The sequence below is a fragment of the Castor canadensis genome, chromosome 3 (genome assembly GCF_047511655.1).
Source record: "Castor canadensis chromosome 3, mCasCan1.hap1v2, whole genome shotgun sequence".
NCBI classification, from domain to species: Eukaryota; Metazoa; Chordata; class Mammalia; order Rodentia; family Castoridae; genus Castor; species Castor canadensis.
In genome coordinates, this window is record NC_133388.1 from 10,972,986 (window position 1) to 10,985,725 (window position 12,740).

A 12,740-nucleotide genomic window follows, 5' to 3' on the forward strand; every position below is an offset into this window, starting at 1 on the left:
CATTCAGAGCTCCTTGGTCCTGCTGCCTCTGCCCCACCTGGCAGACCTGCATCTTCTGGTCTCTTCTGGCAGGCTTGTAGCATTCCAGGTACCTTTTCATAGTTTCTTCCTAATGAATGCAGAGTGCTTTATTTATTTATTTTGTCGGAGGCACCCAAGCATGGAGCAGTTACCAATGATCAACAGTACATTTTGCAAACAAGTAATAAATTTTAACAGCAATTTGTCTATGAATTGTGACCTTTTGATGATATATTTGATTTTTCCTGAGAAGTGGAACTTCTTTGTCATCCGAGTTTGATTCATATTTTAATTTTTTTAAAAGCAAATGGTCTGTATAACACTTTGCAACGTTGAGCTGATTGCAAATGCTGTTCGGGTTGCAGTCAATATTTTTAATTTATGCCATTTGAGATACACAGGGAGCCCCCGGCCCACTTCGCTAACAGCTGCAAATCCACACGTCTCTGCCCCTGACATTTTATACTCTGTAGTTTTCTTAATGTTGTATGGATTTTTTTTAAAAGGAAGAATAATTTATGCCGTTGCCTTTTAATGATGCACCTTTAACCAAAGATAAAACGCGTCCTTGCTTGCCTCGATCCCACCCTTTTGGCCCGGGTGCTGTGCATCATTTTCCTATGGAAGAGGCTGTCGACTCTTTGAATGTCCCAACTGGTGCATTACTTTGTGTTAATTACCTCAGGAAGGGAGAGTGGCTCAGAAGCAATCATCTTTGTTTGTTAACACACCCTAGCTGTGGCACCACTCCCCATAAATAAAACATAACTGAGATTACAATGTCATGTTTACCGGGACTCCAGACCCTGGTAGCCGCTCCAGTAGGATGCACAAAGCATCCCGTGCAGCTGGGCTCCCAGGGATGCAGCATGGCCAGGATGGCTGCTCATCCTCAGTCATCTTGTACCTAGCAGCCTGGCTGAGTCTGTAACCTGCAGGTGTGGTTATGCCGGGAAGGCTGGCAGGAGGTAGGGTCTGCTTTTTCTCTTACATAAAAGGTATTAAAGCTTGTAATACTCAATGGTATTTTTAGCAACTTGGAAGGGGTCCGAGTGGACTAATAGGATGCAAAATTGTGCTCAGGAATTGAGCATTCATGGATTATAGAAATATGTGTAGGACCCTCAAACAGAGACATGCATTTATTTAGTCATGCTAGTGACTCATTCGACAACCACACACAAATAAGGGGAAAAAAAGAAATGACTGATAAAATATCTTAAATAAATTAGAATAATGCGAATAATAAGAGTAGGGAAAATGCCGGTTTGAAATAGAAGTGAGATAAAAGCACACAAGGAACAGGATTCTAAAGCTTGATTCACTAATTTGGCTTGGAGCTTCCTTGCTGTCAGTGGGAAAGGAAGTACGATGGGTACAGTCAACAGTATGGAAAGGACCACAGTTGTTCTTCAGGAGATGCCAAGTGCTTCCTGGTTCTTTAATCCAAAAGCAGTGTCTCTTGGGGGCGGCCCTCAGACAAAGCTGTGTTTCTCAGTGTGTGGTCCATGGCCCACAGGTGAGAAGTGAGAGCCCCTGCACAGTCACAGGTGGATTCAGAATTCAGTTGCTGTGGTGAATGGGGCACAGCCCCATTTATTCTTGCTATGTGTTACTTAGATCTGCTTACAGTGATTCACTGTGTCATTAAAGGTTATGGAATAAAGTTCTCATTAGTTAAATTATGTGTTACTAGAGTTTATTAAGTTCTCTATTTTAGCATTCTATCAGGAAGTCTGACTTCCTGGTAAAAATATTGTAAAAGTCCTGGCAATATTTCTTAGGGAAGAACTTTTTTTGTCTAGTACATAGGCAAAGAGTTGAAATTCCCTTAACTTTCAGAAATCACACTTTGTTCTTACCCATTTATTAATACGGTCTTGAATTCATGTAGCTTTCAATGGTTTCTAGTGTCGTATTGGCAGATATGTTGGTAGAGTAGCTTTTAGGCTTTAATTTTGCTAGTTTTTAATTTTTTTTAGTAATTTGCTTTGGAAAATGGGGACAGTTAAAGAGCTGCAAGACTGAATCACTTACAAAATTGACCAGGCTAAGTCGTAACAGCTTCCTCATAGTAATGAAATTCACGAAAAGAACATAGCAGTCCTAAATGTCCCTCTACCCCCAAACAGAACTTCAAGCCACATGCAGCAAAGGCTGATTAAACTAAAAAAGAGACAGGTAAAGTGGCTCATGCCTATAATCCCAGCTACCTGGGAGGCAGAAATCAAGAAGATTGTTTGAAGCCAGCCCCAGCAAAAAGTTTGTGAGATCCTGTCTTTGCCAATAAAAAGCTGGACGTGGTCACATACATCTGTCATCCCAGCTACACAGGAAGCATAAATAGGAGGATAGAGGTCCAGGTCAGCCTGGGAGAAACACGGGACCCTATTAGGAAAATAATGAAAGCAAAAAGGTCTGGGAGTGTGGCTCAAGTGGTAGAGCACCTGCTTAGCAAGTGTAAGGCCCTGAATTCAAACACTGTCAAAATGTTGACAAGTTTCTACACTGAACACTACAAAATAGAGAGATATACTATGTTCATAGATTAGGAGACACCATTTTAAGTCTCTATGTTTAACTATGTATTTGAACCAATTATAATTGAAATCCCAGCAGAATTTAAAAAATGTAAATTGACAAGCAGACTCTAAACTTTATACGGAAATACTTAAAACTTATAATAACCTTTAAAAAATTTAAAAAATGGAGTAATCACATGAACTGATTTCAAGACTCACTGTACAGTTATGATAATCAAGACAGCACTGGCAAAAATTTAGATTTATAGATAAATGACTATATAGGACTACACATATTTGCTCACTTGATTTTTTACATAAGTGTCAATGCAATTCAATGAACTGGATATCTGGATGTAAAACAGTGAATTAACTAGTCAATAAAATTAAGTCAAAATGGGTCACAGGCTTAAATGTGAAAGCTGAAATTATAAATCTTCTAAAGAAATGTAGGAAAATATTTTCATGATCTTGTATTAGCAAATAGTTGCAAGGTAAAACAAAATACATACAGTAAAAGAAAAAGTAGATCAGTGGACTTCAAGTTTAAAACATTCGTTCTTCAAGAGATGTCATTAAGAGAATGACAAGGCAGTCACAGATTAGGAGAAAAGACATGTCTAATAAAGAGCTGATATTCAGAAGGTAAAGGACTTTTGCCACTCAATAATAAAAGACAACACAATAAAAAAGGCAAATAATTTGTAAAACCACCGTGTACCAGAAAACACACAAATGTCAAATAAACACATGGAAAAATGGTCAATATCATCAGTCATTAGGGAAATGCAAATTAAAAGCAGACTGTAATCACCAACATTCAGAAAGACTGACAATAGCAAGTGTTGAGAAGGCTGAGGAGCCACTGAAACTCTCAGGTATTGCTGTGGGAATGCAAAATTGTACACAGCTTTGGAAAACAATGTGTTCACTTTTTACAAAGTTGAACACCCTTACATATGACCCAGCAATTACACCCCTAGGTCTTTACCAAGGGAAATGAAGCATATGTCCAAACAAAGCCTTTGCATTACTTTTATTCATAGTAGCCCAAACCCTTGGAAACACTCCAACTGTTCATTAATGAATAAACACAGTTGAATACTACTCAGAAATAAAAAGTAAGGCACTTCTCATTCACACAGGAACATGGAGGAATCTTGTGTGCATTACGTTACATGAAAGAAGGTAAATGAGAGAAACTAAAGACCATTCACCTTATTCCATTTATGCAAAATTCTGAAAAATGCAAAGCTTCAGTGATGGAAAACCAAGTGAGTAGATGGGAGGGGCTGAGGTATTGACTTCAAAAGAACACCAGGGAGCTTTTGCTGTGGGTGATGGAAGTGTTTCATATTATGGGTATCGTGGCGGGCATAGGACCGTGCCTACTTTTCAGTATAACATTGTCTATTTAAAATCGGCGGTGCATTTTTAAAGCAGATACTTTGAAGTGACTGAGGCCAATAGGAGAAGGGACCAGGAACTAGAGAAAAGGTGAGATCAAGAAGAATTAACCTAGAAGGTAACACCCACACACAGGAAATCAATGTGAGTCAATGCCCTGTATAGCTATCCTTATCTCAGCCAGCAAAAATCCTTGTTCCTTCCTATTATTGCTTATACTCTCTCTTCAACAAAATTAGAGATAAGGGCAAAATAGTTTCTGCTTGGTATCGAGGGGGTAGGGAGGGAGAGGGAGGAGGTGGGAGGGTAATGGAGGGGGTGGGGGCAGGGGGGAGAAATGACCCAAACATTGTATGCACATATGAATAAAATAACAATTAAAAAAAATAAAATCGGTGAGTTTTACTGCAGACAAATTTTATTTCCCTGAAGGTGATTGACAAAAAGCAATGCCAAAACTGCATTTCAGATGTTTCCAGGAAAGCCGAGAGAAGTATGCCACTCTGTAATCTTCCAGGTGATTTTAAACATCTCTAGAATTAATATCACAAATGTTTGAATTAATTACGGAATGGCAGAACTTTGAACCAGATGAGAAATTCCTAGCTTTCTTACTGCCTCCCAACCATGGTTGTCCTCCCTAATCGGCCATTAACCTTTTCCCCAAGAATCCTTTGTAATTTCAAAAGTTTTCCCAGTTTATTTCCTGTGGCCACACCCATTTTATTGGACATAGCCATGGGGCTGAGATCATCTGTAGATGCTATCCATTGGCAAACACATAGAAGCCTAACATTTCTCAAGAGATGGACTTTGTACCGGTCCTCCCCCAAAGGTCTCAAATATATTTTGGACATAAGGATTCTCACCTGGTGCCACAGGGCTCTTTGTCACTCACCAGGAAATACAGATTCTCTCAATTCCTGCTATGGACCAGAAATACTTTCACTAGGAAGACAAGTGATCCTAGTATATAACACAAGGAAGTCTTTACCCACATAATTATTAATTCATAAATATCTTTCATGAGGTTGCATTTGAGTAGGGAGAAGACAACACTTCCAGCCTACTTACCCATTTTAATGTATAGGGTGGACATGACAGGCTGACAGCTGGGATAGTGTTGATACTCAGGTGATGATGGAGACAGCACCTTCATTTCCAAGTCTGCAGTCATGATGGTGAAATGTATAAAATTCTCTTCCTGCACTCTTTTCTATGTGCTGAAAAGAGTCCATTGGTTTTTAGAATAATGACTATTGTTTTTGTAAAACGATGGGTGTTCATTATTTAAAATTTTTGAACAACATATAAACATAAAAGGATAAAAAGCAAAGCAAAAATATCTCAACCACCACAAGGATTCTTAACAAAAATGGTCATCATTCAAGAATGTCCTCAGACACAAATTAGATGGAATGATGGGTAGTCAGATTGTTTCACGACTTGAGAAGAGATCTTTCTAAGAGTTAAAAAAAAAAAGGACTTTTTTTTTTCAGAATTTGGAGCCATTATGCTTTTTAGTGACACTCTGTCTATTGGCTTACCCCCTTATTTCTCCCCTTCTCTGCTCTTGCTGAGTGCAGCTCTCTGGCCCACCTTGGAAGCATACCTTCCTTCTGAAGCTAACAAAGGTCCCTGCAGGTGTATTCCTTCAAAAACCCAAGGAGATTGTAGAGAACATCTGGTATCTCTGCCTGCTCCTTTTTGTGGAGCAGAGGTGAGGCCATCCCCGCACCCTTTCTCCTGCATTTAACTGACCCTTGCACCAGGATTCCCAGAGAATGCCAGGCTGTCTGAATCCAAGGTTAGGCTCAATGTGGACTACCAAGCGTGTTTCCTTCTCTAGAATTATTGTACCCTTGAGAGTGGGGACTGGGCCTTTTCTGTCTCTGTGTCTCCAGTAACCAGTAACTGGGTCTGGAGTAGGCTCAGTGCTCAGAAATTGGGACCAAAGCCCAGAGGAAGAGAAAGGGGGAACAGGTTTCTCTTTCTTGACTACTTGGAATGGGCATAGAGCAGAGAGGCACTGGGAGGTGCACTGTTTGCTGCTGGTAGTGACTTCAGGCTGCTCTTGGAAGCTCTTAAGTGGCCTTTACTGCCACTTCTGGATCTTCTCAGTCTCTTCCTGCCAAGGAAATCAACACCTTCCCTGGGCCACCAGGACTAAAAATACATGTGTGTACACGTGTATACGCAGATACACACAGACACTTAGAGAAAAGGATAGGAAGGTGAGGTACCAAAATTTTACATCTGGTTGCTTGTGGATGAGTCAAGGTACAAGTCAGTGGGGTGTACAACCAACAGGACATGGTGTCTAACAGAGTTGGGGGGGGTGGCTGGAGCAAGACCTGTGGGACTTAGGGACCCCCCTAGGCCTGCTTCCCTTGTTATAGACAAGGAAACTGAGGCCCAGAAAGGGTTGGGGTCTTGGGGCTTTGGTGGATAAGTCCCTCCTCTGGAGGAGCATGTGTTTTACTAGACACTGAACTTTATCATGGTTACAAGTATCCCTGGATTGCTCCTCCCACCCCCTTCTTGATCTACTCTGTTCTTGCTCCCCTTAAGGCCTCTCAGCATCCTTGGTGACCCCATGTCACCAAGTGCAGTGGCACTATCCATACCCATATGACTGATCTTCCAGTAGCTTTTGGGCAAATGGGCCATACCTCCTGGAAAAGAAAGATGAGATCAGAAAGCACATTTAAAAAAATAAAATCTGATCTGGAACCCAAATAGCTCAGACAGATGAAAATGTGATTTATTTGAGGATATTTGTTTTGTAAGTGTGTGTCGATGGCCGTTGCCTGTCACAATACTAGCTTGAGTGGGCATGACTGGGTCTCACAACTGTGCCCCAGGGCTTCCTTCTCAGGCTTGAGATTGCAACTGACCTTGACCACCATCAGCTAGGACTCACTGGCCGGCACTGCTCTCATGGCCAATGGAGCCAGGAGGAGGAGACCTGGTTAATTCTGATGAAGGCAGTTCAAGTTTGGCTCTTGGAGGAGCAAATGATGGAGTGGCTTTTTGAAGGATGGTGGGACTACGTCAGGAGAAGATGGGAGTGGAGGAAATAGGCAGAGGGGACCAGCATAAAGTCTGTGGACTGCAGGTCACCTTTGGAGACGTTCCCTGAGCCTATGTGAGGCTGGAGAATGAGTGAAAGTGGAAAAGGATGGAAGTGAGGCAGTTGTCAGAGCACCCCACCTGGGACTGGGGTCAATTCTTTGGTCAGAAGCCATCACCTGGGTCTCAGAGGCACAAGAACTAGGGTTGGGTGTACCAGCATTGCCATGGAAACAGGATTTCCTTAGGAATCCCTGTGTATGTTGCTGTGTGGCACCCTTGATGACCCTACCCACCAGATGGAAGGGAATTAAGGTACGTCAGCCTTTTCTGAGGTCCTGAGGGTCTCCCTCTGTGACCTCCTGAGCCATGAGCAAGGAAGACTGGCAAGACTGGAAAAGGTAAGACTAGATGCAAGGGACAAATAGGATCTCTTTGCTGAGTTAATTACCGCCTTGTAATGTAACAGAAAACAGGGCTCCAAGGTCTAATTCCACCCTCGGTAACATTTGGGCATTTTATGGAAGGTACTGTCTTTTACAACAGTGCACAAAACAGGTAATTGTTTAGCGAGCTGTGCATGTCAGAGCACAGTGACCTCTGCCAGCCGTGCTCCGTTCTCAGTGTCTTCTTATGGTAATGACATACTCTTCTTTTCTTTTCCTGTTGAACTCTTCTTGTTTGCTCAAGAATGATTGGCAAATGGGAGATGGAGGTTTTGTTTTTTGTATGCTGTATGCTGGGAAAAGGTTTAATCAGGTCTTCAGAGAAGTTTCCAAAGTTTGAGAAAAATGAAATAAGGATGCTGAGACCACCTTTAAAAGACCTCCTGGGCTTGGTCTAGAAGACCCTCTTCCCCCATGATGGCAAGTTCCTTGAGGGCAGGGCTGTAGGAGGTGCTGAGGGGCACTGGGGAAAGAGCTGGAGTGGGGGTCTGGAGGGGCAGCCTCTGTTCTCCAGTGCTGCCATGCTTGCTAGTTAGGTGTTTCGTTCTTAGGCCCCGCACCTAAAACATGCAATCAGCACTGCAAGACAAAAGTGATACGTGAGGTGACTGGGGAAGAAAAAAAGGAAAGGAGAAAGAAAATGAAAGCAGGGGTGAGGTTAGGCCATGAGATACTGCCATATTGTTTTTTAATCCTTACTAGAAATTTGACTCTGAGCTTCCTAGCTCCCAAAGTAAAGAGGAAAACAACCACCCTCATTTTAAAATGTCCTCAAGATTAAAATCTAAGGTTGGAAATGTTGCTATTTCAGGAGTCAGGGCAGCAAGAAAAGTCACAGCTCTCTGGACTCAGGCTTGAGTCTGAATCCTGGTTGTGACACTTTCTTTCTGGGTGGCTGTAGACAAGTCCACTCACTTCTCTGCACTTCTGTGCCCTCATCTCTATGACAGGGGATTGGATTTTTCCTTTTCTCTTTTTTAAACTGTATAGCTGACTCCCTGGCTTAGGGATTTGTTACTCAGTTCTCTCCAAATCAAGGACACTGAGTCCCTCCCACAGGCCAGGCGCCTGTGGTAAGCAGCCGAAGTTGTAAGAGCCATCTTGGTCACCGGTTGCCTTTTGGAAGGAGGTAGAATCTGTCAGTAGTAGGCATAGGTGGAGGAATAGGTCACTAGGGACATGCCCTTGGGGGTGATAGCTTGTCCCTTGCCCCTTTTCTGCTCTTTTGCTCTCTGTGTCCTGTCCACCAAGAGGGGACACACTTTGCTCGGTCACGTGCTTCCTGCCGTGACAATCTGCCTCATCATCCACTAGCTCAGTCAAGTGATTAGGGACTGGAACCTCTGAAAGTGAGAGATAAAATACATCTTTCTCCCTTGAGTTGTTTTCTCAGGTGTTTGTCACAGGGACGAAAGCTAACTCGCACATTGGGACATACTGGGAGTTTTCTCACTCATCTGCGTGTTACCACACCCCCTCAGGACTGATCATTGGAGGAGTTTGAAGGACCCCCTTTTCCGATGTTCAGACAGTATTGATGTGTAAACAACCAAATTCCTTTAAAAAGCTTATGAATTGCTCTGTCTTTTCTCAGTCAAGAGATACCAAAGTTGTGGGAATTCTTTTGTGGGGCTTTGTGACCTTTTTTTGGTATTATAAAGGAGTCCCCATCTTCACAGTGGCCCTGGAGTTTCCTGTAAGCGTGACGATATTGGGCCATTCCTACTCACACATCTTTGTGACATTTTTCCTCGATGGCATGTTGGTTAGGAGTTGTTTAGTGAGAAATGACAGAACCAACTCAAATGAGTTAACTAAAAGGGACTTTATTGTCTCTATCAAGCCTTCAAGTGCAGCTAGATCCAGGGTCTGGAGAATATTGTCAAATGTCCTATTACCCCCAAGTCTTGTTGTTCTGTGGGCGTCCTCTTGGCTTTATCCAGTGGGTGAGCTAGTGTTGGCAGCCCCTGGAGATATCCTTGCAGCTTAGCCAGCTTGGCAGGTGCCTCTGACTGTCCTTGCCTGGTTCATATGTTTATCCCTGACAGAATACTGTGGCAAGAGATTGGGGTACTCGACTGTCAGTGTGGCTCTGTGATGGATGAGGGACAGGTTCAATGACTGACCTACAAGTAACACATGAAGTTGGAGAGTTCTCCAACCTGGAGGAGGAGTTGGGGAGAGAGTGTCATGTGGACAACTAACATGATTTACTCCAAGGATTGGAAGGGGCACTGACCATCAGAGACAAGATTCAGGGGGTCCCCAGCAGACTTGCGGGTGACAAGATGCTGGAAAGAATGCTTGTTGGCTTGGCGAGACCTCTTTCTGTGAGGTGGCATGATGGATCCTCTTGTGGTCAGGCCCCAGAGGATGTCAGGGGGGTGAGGCTCCTGGAGGCATGTTGAGGCTGGGCAGTGGCAGAGGCTCAGGTCTCTAGGGTGAGTTATGTTGCAGAGCCAGGGCCAAAGTCTCCCGCTCCCAGATACCCACAGTCACCTCCAGCCATGCCATTCCTCATGCATCCAACTAGCCCGGCAGGTGCCCAAGGACAGCTCCTCCCTGCAGGTGGCCATCCCAGCCAGGCCTCATCTGGAGCCTCTTCTTCATCTCAGGTGTCCTCAAGTACATTCCATGTTCTAGGGACCACACAGGGAAACCCACACCCACAGCCCAGCCTTGGACCTCAGGCTTGTCTGGGAGCCCACAGGCCCCCACATGGGGCTTATCTTCCCCAGCTGTGGAGCAGAGAAGGGGGCCTGGGTAGGACCCCGAGTCCCTGGGTGGGAAATTATGCCGTTTTCTGTCTGCTTAATCAAAAGCACGCTCTGTGGAAGGGAGGAGAAGGCAATTTCGTGATTGGTTTCAATTAAAGATTTGCTACTATTTGATTAAGATGTATTATTGATTTGGGATTGTTCCAAGCGAGGCCAGGCTGGCTTCCTGAGGGGGAAGGGCTTGGGAATTGATTGGCGCCACTCAGGCTGGGAGCTCTGGGGCCATGCACCCTAGCTTGCTTTCTCTCACAGACTCAGTGTGACCATGGCCAGAGAAGGGTCCTTCTTGAGCAAGGCAGCAGACATCTCCACTGTGTACAGCCCCCACCTCCCTGCTCTGCACTCCAGCCTTGCAGTACCCAGCATTCTTTGCTCCCTCACAGCACCACATCGTCAGTCTTTCTGGGTTTGATCCTTCTGTCTAGAACACCTTTCCTGTTTGTCTCTTCAGCTTATTCTAGCTGTCCTTCAGCTTTTGGTGAAGTCTACCACTTCATGACTCTGTGAAGCCCCCTGATGCTCCCCAGGCCACCTGAAGATGGTGGCTGCTGTCTGAAGATTGGATGCAGTCCAAGTCTACAGAATTTTAGGGTGCAGGCAGAGGACGCAGTGGGAATATGACAGTGGACCTTCACTGCCCCAGGGCCCTGTGGCTGCCTGGGAGGGAGAACCTGGATCCCAGCTGGCTGGGCCACCCAGAAGCCATGTGTTGATCCTTGAAATCACCCCTGCATGTGGGCCTGCTCCATTCACTAGGCCATATCTTTTGGTATTGCTATTTGGGCTGTTTAGACATGCATCTCCTCAGCCAGTTCCTGCTCCTCCTGGGCCCTGGTGCTCCCCAGGACTTGATCTCCAAGGCATCAAGGAGGCCTGGTAGGTCTCAAGCTGGGAACCCATGCTGCAGTGGGAACCCATGCTGCAATGGCCCTGTGTGTTGTAAAGTTGGTTCTGCTAACCAGGAAATCCTGGAGCAGAAGGCTGAGCCTGCCACAGTCCAGGAGAGAGATGGGGATTTGGCCTTGGGCTGGGAAGAAGGGATGGGAGTGAGCAGAATGGAGAAGGGAACAGCCACACTTGAGACCTGGCTTTGTTGGCTGGGGGAGGAGGGAAGGAGTGAGGATGGGGAAGGGACTTTATTGTACACAGACTCAGCTTTTCATTAATCAATTTATTTTTGGTGCTGGGCATTGAACCCGGGACCTCATGCATGCACTTTACCCCTGAACTACACCCAGCCCCATTCACTGGGTTTTAATCCCTCAGAGCCTTTCCAGGGAAACCATTCTAATACCCTATAGGTGTTTATTTAAAATGGGTTTTTGAGGGCACTCTGGCAGAGCACAGCTGTTTGTTACACGTCATACTTAAAGCGATTTATTCCTCCCTCTGAATCATAAAAGTTTGCTCGTTTCATGTGGCGAGAGCAGCACACTGGCATTTAGTTGTTCTAATGGGAAATTATTCCTGGGTAACCGATGGGGGCTGTGTTTTTGAACTAAAAGTCCTGCTTCCACCTCCGGGCTGTGTCCATTGGAAACAGCTACACGTGCTCAACTATGGTTCACAGCCCTCTACCTGGAACTGTCAACTTCTCGAACTCTGTACTGATCTTCCATTCTGTGGTTTTAAGGCAAGGTTTGGTGCAAAATACAGAGTCTGTCACCCTCCAGGCACCAGGTAAGGAAGGGTCCTATAGTGTCACTGATGGGGCCACAGCCACCTTCCCCCAAAGATGGGCCTCATACGCTTGGCATCCTGCTAATGGAGCCCCCACCCAAGAGCTCACAGATCATCAGATGCTGGAGGACGGAGCAGGCTTCCAGGGCTGGTGATGAGTTCCTCATTTACAGTGGGGGTTCCCCTCAGGGATACTCAGGAGATGGAGGCCCCTGTGAAACAGGAGCAGGACCTCATGAGGTGAATTCTCCATGCCACCATGGCAGATGTTCTTCTTTCTCCATAGCTCTGTCCTGGCCTTCCTGCTGGCCTCTCTGTCCACTCTCTCCTTACACCAAACCCTCTGAAGGCCGCACTCCAAGCCACCACTCCAGGTTCTTGGCTGTAGCAACAGTCTGTCACACGTCTACACTCAGGTCCTGGCACCTCTGCCCGCCTCACCCTAGCGGGCTGCTTGGAGCTCACTCTGTGAACTCCCTCCTGTACCCATCTCTGGCACAGCCACTGTCTTACATTTATCAATATAAGGCAATAATATTTCACGCCCCCCCCCCCTCCAGAGACTGTAAGGACACAGGACAGTTTTTAATCACCACTGTGTGTCAGCACACTGTGTGGGGCCTGGTACAAGTCTACCTTCCACAAATAACGCTGAATTATTGAGCCAGTCAACAAAGACCTCCAACTCCTCCCTTGTCCTTAAATCTAGCTTCTGCTTGAGCCTTTTGGGGGACAGAACACTTTGAGAGTGTTCTCCAGGAAAATGGACATAGGCACATTCACACACAGGGCTCCTCTTCACTTCTGAAGCCTTT